The following is a 14,553-nucleotide window of genomic DNA, read 5'->3' on the forward strand; positions in this document are numbered from 1 at the left end:
TTGAACTTGAATTGTCTAATTTGGAACACCTATTGATTTGGATTGAGCCCAAAACTTGGGCAACATCATAATATGTTGGGAGGAGTCATTTGGTGAGTTTTGAGTGAAATCCAATCGCTCGAAGTATGGAATACATCAACCACTCCAATTAGGAACGAACTGCCGTTGAACTTGAGTTGTCCAATTTCTCACACCTATTGATTTCGGATCGAGCCCCAAACTTGGGCAACATCATAATATGGTGGGAGGAGTCATTTGGTGAGTTTTGAGTGAAATCCGATCGCTAGAAGTATGGAATACACCAACCACTCCAATTAGGAACGAACTGTCGTTGAACTTGAATTGTCCAATTTCTCACACCTATTGATTTCGGATCGAGCCCAAAACTTGGGCAACATCATAATATGTTGGGAGGAGTCATTTGGAGAGTTTTGAGAGAAATCCAATCGCTAGAAGTGTGGAATACACCAACCACTCCAATTAGGAACGAACTGCCGTTGAAATTGAATTGACCAATTTCTCACACCTATTGAATTCGGATCGAGCCCAAAACTTAGGCAACATCATAATACGGTGGGAGGAGTCATTTGGTGAGTTTTGAGTGAAATCCAATCGCTAGAAGTATGGAATACACCAACCACTCCAATTAGGAACGAACTGTCGTTGAACTTGAATTGTCCAATTTCTCACACGTATTGATTTCGGATCGAGCCCAAAACTTGGGCAACGTCATAATATGGTGGGAGGAGTCATTTGGTGAGTTTTGAGTGAAATCCAATCGCTCGAAGTATGGAATACATCAACCACTCCAATTAGGAACGAACTGCCGTTGAACTTGAGTTGTCCAATTTCTCACACCTATTGATTTCGGATCGAGCCCCAAACTTGGGCAACATCATAATATGGTGGGAGGAGTCATTTGGTGAGTTTTGAGTGAAATCCAATCGCTAGAAGTATGGAATACACTAACCACACCAATTAGGAAAGAACTGTCGTTGAAATTGAAATGACCAATTTCTCACACCTATTGAATTCGGATCGAGCCCAAAACTTGGGCAACATCATAATATGGGGGGAGGAGTCTTTTGGTGAGATTTGAGTGAAATCCAAACGCTAGAAGTACGGAATACACCAACCACTCCAACTAGGAAAGAACTGTCGTTGAAATTGAATTGACCAATTTCTTACACCTATTGAATTCGGATCGAGCCCAAAACTTGGGCAACATCATAATACGGTGGGAGGAGTCATTTGGTGAGTTTGGAGAGAAATCCAATCGCTTGAAGTATAGAATACACCAACCACTCCAATTAGGAACGAACTGCCGTTGAACTTGAATTGTCCAATTTCTCACACCTACTGATTTCGGATCGAGCCCAAAACTTGGGCAACATCATAATATGGTGGGAGGAGTCATTTGTTGTGTTTTGAGTGAAATCCAATCGCTAAAAGTATGGAATACACCAACCACTCCAATTAGGAACGAACTGCCGTTGAACTTGAATTGTCCAATTTGGAACACCTATTGATTTAGGATCGAGCCCAAAACTTGGGCAACATCATAATATGGTGGGAGGAGTCATTTGGTGAGTTTTGAGTGAAAAACAATCGCTAGAAGTATGGAATACACCAACCACTCCAATTAGGAAAGAACTGCCGTTGAAATTGAATTGTCCAATTTCTCACACCTACTGATTTCGGATCGAGCTCAAAACTTGGGCAACATCATAATATGGTGGGAGGAGTCATTTGGTGACTTTTGAGTGAAATCCAATCGCTAGAAGTACGAAATACACCAACCACTCCAATTAGGAACGAACTGCCGTTGAACTTGAATTGTCCAATTTGGAACACCCATTGATTTCGGATCGAGCCCAAAACTTGGGCAACATCATAATATGGTGGGAAGAGTCATTTGGTGAGTTATGAGTGAAATCCAATCGCTAGAAATATGGAATACACCAACCACTCCAATTAGGAACGAACTTCCGTTGAAATTGAATTGTCCAATTTCTCACACCTACTGATTTCGGATCGAGCCCAAAACTTGGGCAACATCATAATATGGTGGGAGGAGTCATTTGGTGAGTTTTGAGTGAAATCCAATCCCTAGAAGTATGGAATACACCAACCACTCCAATTAGGATCGAACTGCCGTTGAACTTGAATTGTCCAATTTGGAACACCTATTGATTTCGGATCGAGCCCAAAACTTGGGCAACATCGTATTATGGTGGGAGGAGTCATTTGGTGAGTTTTGAGCGAAATCCAATCCCAAGAAGTATGGAATACACCAACCACTCCAATTAGGAACGAACTGCCGTTGCACTTGAATTGTCCAATTTCTCACACGTATTGAATTCTGATCGAGCCCAAAACTTGGGCAACATCATAATATGGTGGGAGGAGTCATTTGTTGTGTTTTGAGTGAAATCCAATCGCTAAAAGTATGGAATACACCAACCACTCCAATTAGGAACGAACTGCCGTTGAACTTGAATTGTCCAATTTGGAACACCTATTGATTTAGGATCGAGCCCAAAACTTGGGCAACATCATAATATTGTGGGAGGAGTCATTTGGTGAGTTTTGAGTGAAAAACAATCGCTAGAAGTATGGAATACACCAACCACTCCAATTCGGAAAGAACTGTCTTTGAAATTGAATTGACCAATTTCTCACACCTATAGATTTCGGATCGAGCCCAAAACTTGGGCAACATCATAATATGGTGGGAGGAGTCATTTGGTGAGTTTGGAGAGAAATCCAATCACTAGAAGTATGGAATACACCAACCACGCCAATTAGGAACGAACTGCCGTTGAACTTGAATTGTCCAATTTGGAACACCTATTGATTTCGGATCGAGCCCAAAACTTGGGCAACATCATAATATGGTGGGAGGAGTCATTTGGTGAGTTTTGAGTGAAATCCAATCGCTAGAAGTATGGAATACACCAACCACTCAAATTTGGAACGAACTGCCGTTGAACTTGAATTGTCCAATTTCTCACACCTGTTGATTTCGGATCGAGCCCGAAACTTGGGCAACATCATAATATGGTGGGAGGAGTCATTTGGTGAGTTTTGAGTGAAATCCAATTGCTAGAAGTATGGAATACCCCAACCACTCCAATTAGGAACGAACTGCCATTGAACTTGAATTGTCCAATTTCTCACACCTATTGATTTCGGATCGAGCCCAAAACTTGGGCAACATCATAATATGGTGGGAGGAGTCATTTGGTGAGTTTTGAGTGAAATCCAATCGCTAGAAGTATGGAATACACCAACCACTCCAATTAGGAACGAACTGTCGTTGAAATTAAATTGACCAATTTCTTAGACCTATTGATTTCGGATCGAGCCCAAAGCATGGGCAACATCATAATATGGTGGGAGGAGTCATTTGGTGAGTTTTGAGTGAAATCCAATCGCTAGAAGTATGGAATACACCAACCACTCCAATTAGGAACGAACTGCCGTTGAACTTGAATTGTCCAATTTGGAACACCTATTGATTTCGGATCGAGCCCAAAACTTGGGCAACATCATAATATGGTGGGAGGAGTCATTTGGTGAGTTTTGAGTGAAATCCAATCGCTAGAAGTATGGAATACACCAACCACTCCAATTAGGAACGAACTGTCGTTGAAATTAAATTGACCAATTTCTTAGACCCATTGATTTCGGATCGAGCCCAAAACATGGGCAACATCATAATATGGTGGGAGGAGTCATTTGGTGAGTTTTGAGTGAAATCCAATCGCTAGACGTACGGAATACACCAACCCCTACAATTAGGAACGAACGGTCGTTGAAATTGAATTGACCAATTTCTCGGACCTATTTATTTCGGATCGAGCCCAAAACTTGGGCAACTTCATAATATGGTGGGAGGAGTCATTTGGTGAGTTTTGAGTGAAATCCAATCGCTCGAAGTATGGAATACATCAACCACTCCAGTTAGGAACGAACTGCCGTTGAACTTGAATTGTCCAATTTGGAAAACCTATTGATTTCAGATCGAGCCCAAAACTTGGGCAACATCATAATATGGTGGGAGGAGTCATTTGGTTAGTTTTGAGTGAAATCCAATCGCTGGAAATATGGAATACACCAACCACTCCAATTAGGAACGAACTTCCGTTGAACTTGAATTGTCCAATTTCTCACACCTATTGATTTCGGATCGAGCCCAAAACTTGGGCAACTTCATAATATGGTGGGAGGAGTCATTTGGTGAGTTTTTAGTGAAATCCAATCGCTAGAAGTATGGAATACACCAACCACTCCAATTAGGAACGAACTGCCGTTGAACTTGAATTGTCCAATTTGGAACACCTATTGATTTCGGATCGAGCCCAAAACTTGGGCAACATCATAATATGGTGGGAGGAGTCATTTGGTGAGTTTTGAGTGAAATCCAATCGCTAGAAGTATGGAATACACCAACCACTCCAATTAGGAACGAACTGTCGTTGAAATTAAATTGACCAATTTCTTAGACCTATTGATTTCGGATCGAGCCCAAAACATGGGCAACATCTTAATATGGTGGGAGGAGTCATTTGGTGAGTTTTGAGTGAAATCCAATCGCTAGAAGTATGGAATACACCTACCACTCCAATTAGGAACGAACTGCCGTTGAACTTGAATTGTCCAATTTGGAACACCTATTGATTTCGGATCGAGCCCAAAACTTGGGCAACATCATAATATGGTGGGAGGAGTCATTTGGTGAGTTTTGAGTGAAATCCAATCGCTAGACGTACGGAATACACCAACCACTACAATTAGGAACGAACGGTCGTTGAAATTGAATTGACCAATTTCTCAGACCTATTGATTTCGGATCGAGCCCAAAACTTGGGCAACAACATAATATGGTGGGAGGAGTCGTTTGGTGAGTTTTGAGTGAAATCCAATCGCTAGAAGTATCGAATACACCAACCACTCCAATTAGGAACGAACTGCCGTTGAACTTGAATTGTCCAATTTGGAACACCTATTGATTTCGGATCGAGCCCAAAACTTGGGCAACATCATAATATGGTGGGAGGAGTCATTTGGTTAGTTTTGAGTGAAATCCAATCGCTAGAAATATGGAATACACCAACCACTCCAATTAGGAACGAACGGCCGTTGAACTTGAATTGTCCCATTTCTCACACCTATTGATTTCGGATCGAGCCCAAAACTTGGGCAACTTCATAATATGGTGGGAGGAGTCATTTGGTGAGTTTTGAGTGAAATCCAATCGCTAGAAGTATGGAATACATCAACCACTCCAGTTAGGAACGAACTGCCGTTGAACTTGAATTGTCCAATTTGGAATACCTATTGATTTCAGATCGAGCCCAAAACTTGGGCAACATCATAATATGGGGGGAGGAGTCATTTGGTGAGTTTTGAGTGAAATCCAATCGCTGGAAATATGGAATACACCAACCACTCCAATTAGGAACGAACTTCCGTTGAACTTGAATTGTCCAATTTCTCACACCTATTGATTTCGGATCGAGCCCAAAACTTGGGCAACTTCATAATATGGTGGGAGGAGTCATTTGGTGAGTTTTTAGTGAAATCCAATCGCTAGAAGTATGGAATACACCAACCACTCCAATTAGGAACGAACTGCCGTTGAACTTGAATTGTCCAATTTGGAACACCTATTGATTTCGGATCGAGCCCAAAACTTGGGCAACATCATAATATGGTGGGAGGAGTCATTTGGTGAGTTTTGAGTGAAATCCAATCGCTAGAAGTATGGAATACACCAACCACTCCAATTAGGAACGAACTGTCGTTGAAATTAAATTGACCAATTTCTTAGACCTATTGATTTCGGATCGAGCCCAAAACATGGGCAACATCTTAATATGGTGGGAGGAGTCATTTGGTGAGTTTTGAGTGAAATCCAATCGCTAGAAGTATGGAATACACCTACCACTCCAATTAGGAACGAACTGCCGTTGAACTTGAATTGTCCAATTTGGAACACCTATTGATTTCGGATCGAGCCCAAAACTTGGGCAACATCATAATATGGTGGGAGGAGTCATTTGGTGAGTTTTGAGTGAAATCCAATCGCTAGACGTACGGAATACACCAACCACTACAATTAGGAACGAACGGTCGTTGAAATTGAATTGACCAATTTCTCAGACCTATTGATTTCGGATCGAGCCCAAAACTTGGGCAACAACATAATATGGTGGGAGGAGTCGTTTGGTGAGTTTTGAGTGAAATCCAATCGCTAGAAGTATCGAATACACCAACCACTCCAATTAGGAACGAACTGCCGTTGAACTTGAATTGTCCAATTTGGAACACCTATTGATTTCGGATCGAGCCCAAAACTTGGGCAACATCATAATATGGTGGGAGGAGTCATTTGGTTAGTTTTGAGTGAAATCCAATCGCTAGAAATATGGAATACACCAACCACTCCAATTAGGAACGAACGGCCGTTGAACTTGAATTGTCCCATTTCTCACACCTATTGATTTCGGATCGAGCCCAAAACTTGGGCAACTTCATAATATGGTGGGAGGAGTCATTTGGTGAGTTTTGAGTGAAATCCAATCGCTAGAAGTATGGAATACATCAACCACTCCAGTTAGGAACGAACTGCCGTTGAACTTGAATTGTCCAATTTGGAATACCTATTGATTTCAGATCGAGCCCAAAACTTGGGCAACATCATAATATGGGGGGAGGAGTCATTTGGTGAGTTTTGAGTGAAATCCAATCGCTAGAAGTATGGAATACACCAACCACTCCAATTAGGAACGAACTGCCGTTGAACTTGAATTGTCCAATTTCGAACACCTATTGCTTTCGGATCGAGCCCAAAACTTGGGCAACATCTTAACATGGTGGTAAGAGTCATTTGGTGACTTTTGAGTGAAATCCAATCACCAGAACTATGGAATACACCAACCACTCCAATTTGGAACGAACTGCCGTTGAACTTGAATTGTCCAATTTGGAACACCTATTGATTTCGGATCGACCCCAAAACTTGGGCAACATCATAATATGGTGGGAGGAGTCATTTGGTGACTTTTGAGTGAAATCCAATCGCTAGAAGTATGGAATACACCAACCACTCCAATTAGGAACGAACTGCCGTTGAACTTGAATTGCCCAATTTTGAACACCTATTGATTTCGGATCGAGCCCAAAACTTTGGCAACATCATAATATGGTGGGAGGAGTCATTTGGTGAGTTTTGAGTGAAATCCGATTGCTAGAAGTTTGGAATACACCAACCACTCCAATTAGTAATGAACTGCCGTTGAACTTGATTTGTCCAATTTGGAACACCTATTGATTTCGGATCGAGCCCAAAACTTGGGCAACATCATAATATGGTGGGAGAAGTCATTTGGTGAGTTTTGAGTGAAATCCAATCGCTAGAAGTATGGAATACCCCAACCACTCCAATTAGGAACGAACTGCCGTTGAACTTGAATTGTCCAATTTCTCACACCTATTGATTTCGGATCGAACCCAAAACTTGGGCAACATCATAATATGGTGGGAGGAGTCATTTGGTGAGTTTTGAGTGAAATTCAATCGCTAGAAGTATGGAATACACCAACCACTCCAGTTAGGAACGAACTGCCGTTATACTTGAATTTTCCAATTTGGAACACCTATTGATTTCGGATCGAGTCCAAAACTTGGGCAACATCATAATATGGTGGGAGGAGTCATTTGGTGAGTTTTGAGGGAAATCGAATCGCTAGAAGTATGGAATACACCAACCACTCCAGTTAGGAACGAACTGCCGTTATACTTGAATTTTCCAATTTCTCACACCTATTGATTTCGGATCGAGCCCAAAACTTGGGCAACATCATAATATGGTGGGAGGATTCATTTGGTGAGTTTGGAGAGAAATCCAATCGCTATAAGTATGGAATACACCAACCACTCCAATTAGGAACGAACTTTCGTTGAAATTGAATTGACCAATTTCTCCCACCTATGGATTTCGGATCGAGCCCAAAACTTGGGCATCATCATAATATGGTGGGAGGAGTCATTTGGTGAGTTTGGAGAGAAATCCAATCACTAGAAGTATGGAATACACCAACCACTCCAATTAGGAACGAACTGCCGTTGAACTTGAATTGTCCAATTTGGAAGACCTATTGATTTCGGATCGAGCCCAAAACTTGGGCAACATCATAATATGGTGGGAGGAGTCATTTGGTGAGTTTTGAGTGAAATCCAATCGGTAGAAGTATGGAATACACTAACCACTCCAATTAGGAAAGAACTGTCGTTGAAATTGAATTGACCAATTTTTCACACCTATTGATTTCGGATCGAGCCCAAAACTTGGGCAACATCATAATATGGTGGGAGGAGTCATTTGGTGAGTTTTGAGTGAAATCCAAACCCTAGAAGTATGGAATACACCAACCACTCCAATTAGGAACGAACTGCCGTTGAACTTGAATTGTCCAATTTGGAAGATCGATTGATTTCGGATCGAGCCCAAAACTTGGGCAACATCATAATATGGTGGGAGGAGTCATTTGGTGAGTTTTGAGGGAAATCGAATCGCTAGAAGTATGGAATACACCAACCACTCCAATTCGGAAAGAACTGTCGTTGAAATTGAATTGACCAATTTCTCACACCTGTTGATTTCGGATCGAGCCCAAAACTTGGGCAACATCATAATATGGTGGGAGGAGTCATTTGGTGAGTTTGGAGAGAAATCCAATCACTAGAAGTATGGAATACACCAACCACTACAATTAGGAATGAACTACCGTTGAACTTGAATTGTCCAATTTCTCACACCTATTGATTTCGGATCGAGCCCAAAACATGGGCAACATCATAATATGGTGGGAGGAGTCATTTGGTGAGTTTTGAGTGAAATCCAATCGCTAAAAGTATGGAATACACCAACCACTCCAATTAGGAACGAACTGCCGTCGAACTTGAATTGTCCAATTTGGAAGACCTATTGATTTCGGATCGAGCCCAAAACTTGGGCAACATCATAATACGGTGGGAGGAGTCATTTGTTGAGTTTTGAGTGAAATCCAATCACTAGAAGTATGGAATACACCAACCACCCCAATTAGGAACGAACTGCCGTTGAACTTGAATTGTCCACTTTCTCACACCTATTGATTTCGGATTGGGCCCAAAACTTGGGCAACATCATAATATGGTGGGAGGAGTCATTTGGTGAGTTTTGAGTGAAATCCAATCGCTAGAAGTATGGAATACACCAACCACTCCAATTAGGAACGAACTGCCGTTGAACTGGAATTGTCCAATTTGGAAGACCGATTGATTTCGGATCGAGCCCAAAACTTGGGCAACATCATAATATGGTGGGAGGAGTCATTTGGTGAGTTTTGAGGGAAATCGAATCGCTAGAAGTATGGAATACACCAACCACTCCAATTCGGAAAGAACTGTCGTTGAAATTGAATTGACCAATTTCTCACTCACACCTATTGATTTCGGATCGAGCCCAAAACATGGGCAACATCGTAATATGGTGGGAGGAGTCATTTGGTGAGTTTTGAGTGATATCCAATCGCTAAAAGTATGGAATACACCAACCACTCCAATTAGGAACGAACTGCCGTCGAACTTGAATTGTCCGATTTGGAACACCTATTGATTTCGGATCAAGCCCAAAACTTGGGCAACGTCATTATACGGTGGGAGGAGTCATTTGGTGAGTTTTGAGTAAAATCCAATCGTTAGAAATATGGAATACACCAACCACTCCAATTAGGAACGAACTGCCGTTGAACTTGAATTGTCCAATTTCTCACACCTATTGATTTCGGATCGAGCCCCAAACTTGGGCAACATCATAATATGGTGGGAGGAGTCATTTGGTGAGTTTGGAGAGAAATCCAATCACAAGAAGTATGGAATACACCATCCACTCCAATTAGGAACGAACTGCCGTTGAACATGAATTGTCCAATTTGGAACACGTATTGATTTCAGATTGAGCCCAAAACTTGGGCAACATCATAATATGGTGGGAGGAGTCATTTGGTGAGTTTTGAGTGAAATCCAATCGCTTGAAGTATGGAATACACCAACCATTCCAGTTGGGAACGAACTGCCGTTGAACTTGAATTGTCCAATTTGGAAGACCTATTGATTTCGGATCGAGCCCAAAACTTGGGCAACATGATAATATGGTGGGAGGAGTCATTTGGTGAGTTTTGAGTGAAATCCAATCGCTAGAAGTATGGAATACACCAACCACTCCAATTAGGAACGAACTTTCGTTGAAATTGACTTGACCAATTTCTCACACCTATTGATTTCGGATCGAGGCCCAAACTTGGGCAACATCATAATATGGTGGGAGGAGCCATTTGGTGAGTTTTGAGTGAAATCCAATAGCTAGAAGTACGGAATACACCAACCACTCCAATTAGGAACGAACTGCCGTTGAACTTGAATTGTCCAATTTCTCACACCTATTGATTTCGGATCGAGCCTAAAACTTGGGCAACATCATAATATGGTGGGAGGAGTCATTTGGTGAGTTTTGAGTGAAATCCAATCCCAAGAAGTATGGAATACACCAACCACTCCAATTAGGAAAGAATTGTCGTTAAAATTGAATTGACCAATTTCTCCCACCTATTGATTTCGGATCGAGCCCAAAACTTGGGCAACATCATAATATGGTGGGAGGAGTCACTTGGTGAGTTTTGAGTGAAATCCAATCGCTAGAAGTTTGGAATACACCAACCACTCCAATTAGGAACGAACTGCCGTTGAACTTGAATTGTCCAATTTCTCACACCTATTGATTTCGGATCGAGCCCAAAACTTGGGCAACATCATAATATGGTGGGAGGAGTGATTTGGTGAAATTTGAGTGAAATCCAATCGTTAGAAGTTTGGAATACACCAACCACTCCAATTAGGAAAGAACTGTCGTTGAAATTGAATTGACCAATTTCTCACACCTATCGAATTCGGATCGAGCCCAAAACTTGGGCAATATCATAATATGGTGGGAGGAGTCATTTGGTGAGTTTTCAGGGAAATCCAATCGCTAGAAGTACGGAATACACCAACCACTCCAATTAGGAACGAACTGCCGTTGAACTTGAATTGTCCAATTTGGAATACCCATTGATTTCGGATCGAGCCCAAAACTTGTGCAACATCATAATATGGTGGGAGGAGTCATTTGGTGAGTTTTGAGTGAAATCCAATCGCTAGAAGTGTGGAATACACCAACCACTCCAATTAGGAACGAACTGCCGTTGAACTTGAATTGTCCAATTTGGAACACCTATTGATTTCGGATCGAGCCCAAAACTTGGGCAACATCATAATATCGTGGGAGGAGTCATTTGTTTTGTTTTGGGTGAAATCCAATCGGTAGAAGTAAGGAATACACCAACCACTCCAATTAGGAAAGAACTGTCGTTGAAATTGAATTGACAAATTTCTCACAACTTTTGATTTCGGATCGAGCCCAAAACTTAGGCAACATCATAATATGGTGGGAGGAGTCATTTGGTGTGTTTTGGGTGAAATCCAACTGCTAGAAGTATGGAATACCCCAACCACTCCAATTAGGAACGAACTGCCGTTGAACTTGAATTGTCCAATTTCTCACAGCTAATGATTTCGGATCGAGCCCAAAACTTGGGCAACATCATAATATTGTGGGAGGAGTCATTTGGTGAGTTTTGAGTGAAATCCAATCGCTAGAAGTAAGGAATACACCAACCACTCCAATTAGGAACGAACTGCCGTTGAACTTGAATTGTCCAATTTGAAACATCTATTGATTTCGGATCGAGCCCAAAACTTGGGCAACATCATAATATAGTGGGAGGAGTCATTTGGTGGGTTTTGAGTGAAATCCAATTGCTAGACGTATGGAATACACCAACCAGTCCAATTAGGAACGAACTGTCGTTGAAATTGAATTGACCAATTTCTCACACCTATTGATTTCGGATCGAGCCCAAAACTTAGGCAACATCATAATATGGTGGGAGGAGTCATTTGGTGAGTTTTGAGTGAAATCCAATCGCTAGAAGTATGGAATACACCAACCACTCCAGTTAGGAACGAACTACCGTTGAACTTGAATTGTCCAATTTGGAAGAACTGTTCATTTCGGATCGAGCCAAAAACTTGGGCAACATCATAATATGGTGGGAGGAGTCATTTGGTGAGTTTTGAGTGAAATCCAATCGCTAGAAGTACGGAATACACCAACCACTCCAATTAGGAACGAACTGCCGTTGAACTTGAATTGTCCAATTTGGAACACGTATTGATTTCGGATCGAGCCCAAAACTTGGGCAACATCATGTTGTGTGGATTACAGCTGCACCAAAATGGATTCAGTTGCATCCTCAACTTGTGATACTCGCAAGTGCACGAACTGTTGGTAGTATAGCATATGTAAGTGCGAGGTCGATTCCACAGGGATTGGTGATTGAATGATCCCATTCATTTTCCCTACACAAAACAGAAATGAAAAAGAAAGGAAATAAATACAACAAGAAAAAAAGAAATAACTCAAGCAAATAAGTTCCCAAGTTCAATTAGATTAACGGATTGATTCTAGCTAATGTATGATTAAGCCATGGTGTGTGGTCATAACCTTGTGTTCCTAATTCCCTAATTTGATCATTTGTTGTCTAACCTAAAATTAAGCATTAGGAACCCATTAAGCATAGAAGAACAATTTAAACAACCAAGCATGTATCTAATCCCTGTTGTCGAATGTCCATACATACTCTTCCTATTCATAGTTCAATTCGAATTAAAGTATGGTGTCTACTCTTAATTCAAACCAAGATAGCTAACATGCAAGCCTAAATGGTGATCAATCATTCAAACTAGCATATTAACTTATAAGCATAATGAATAAGAACAAAAATCATAATTGAAACTTGGAAACTAATCAAACTTGAAACTAAAGAAAAGAATTTACATAACAATGAAAATTAAAGTAGAACTTGGAAAGACTTAAAGGAAAATTTCAGCACAAAGATCTCATTATAACAATTGAAAACTAGAAAGAGAAACTAAGAGAATTTGAGGGAGAGAAGGGAAGGGAGCTCTAGAGAAGTGTTTGAGAGCTCCCCCCCTTGGGGTCTTATTACAAGCTTAGAGAACTTCCCTATTTATAGGCCTAGGGGAAGTGAAAATCAGAATTCAATAAGACTAATGCATACAACACTTGAATTATAAAATCTGAAATGGTTGATGCACTTGTATTAGAAAATCTGAAATGGGTGATGCACTTGTATTAGAAAATCTTGAATTGGTTGATGCACTTCACCACTAAATCCCACCAGCAGCCCTAGCTCATCTTCATGTCACCATGACCAAGCTTCCAACCAGAAATGATAGCTCATACCTAGCTCACCATGACCAAGCATCCAACCAGCACATGCTGAGGTCAGCATGACCAGCAACTTCAAGGGCTTACAACTTGGGCTTCTCTTAATCAAATTAGGACTTTAAGCACTCTAAATTGAAGTTTAGAATGTCTTCTTTCCAGCAATATGTTATTTGGGCCAATCCAAGGTCGGAGGAAGAAGTTAAGGCCGAAACAAATTGCTAACTCATTTTCCGCGCTGATAAGATCCATCCTGAGCATGGTTCTGTGTTTGCTAGGTAACGGACTCCAGATTTATCCAATGGGGCTGACTTTTGGATATGTTATAGTACACACCAATTGGAGCAACTTTCATGAAGAATGTGGCCTCATCCGAGCTATTTAGGTTGCTGAAATAAAGCTTGCAATATGACCTACGGAACTGGACTGGCAGGGGGCTGTAGACATAATGAATTTGTCTTTAAGCTCTTCATCAATTCATCCAAATTAGGCCTTAACATGCTTGAATTGCATGAATTATGTTCTCCAAAGCCATCATTGTTACCTAAAGCTCAATTAACTGAAAGATAAACACAAAAAGGATTAAAAGCACAAGTTTAACTCAAAAACATAACCAAATCATAAGCTAGAAGGGTAAGAAATAATATACAATTATGAACCGGTCACATCATAATATGGTGGGAGGAGTCATTTGGTGAGTTTTGAGAGAAATCCAATCGCTAGAAGTGTGGAATACACCAACCACTCCAATTAGGAAAGAACTGTCGTTGAAATTGAATTGACCAATTTCTCACACCTGTTGAATTCGGATCGAGCCCAAAACTTGGGCAAAATCATAATATGGTGGGAGGAGTCATTTGGTGAGTTTTGAGTGAAATCCAATCGCTAGAAGTGTGGAATACACCAACCACTCCAATTTGGAACGAACTGCCGTTGAACTTGAATTGTCCAATTTGGAACACCCATTGATTTCGGATCCAGCCCAAAACTTGTGCAACATCATAATATGGTGGGAGGAGTCATTTGGTGAGTTTTGAGTGAAATCCAATCGCTAGAAGTATGGAATACACCAACCACTCCAATTTGGAAAGAACTGTCGTTGAAATTGAATTGACCAATTTCTCACACCTATCGAATTCGGATCGAGCCCAAAACTT

The sequence above is a fragment of the Prunus avium genome, chromosome 3, assembly GCF_965620075.1.
Source record: "Prunus avium chromosome 3, drPruAviu1.hap1.1, whole genome shotgun sequence".
NCBI classification, from domain to species: Eukaryota; Viridiplantae; Streptophyta; class Magnoliopsida; order Rosales; family Rosaceae; genus Prunus; species Prunus avium.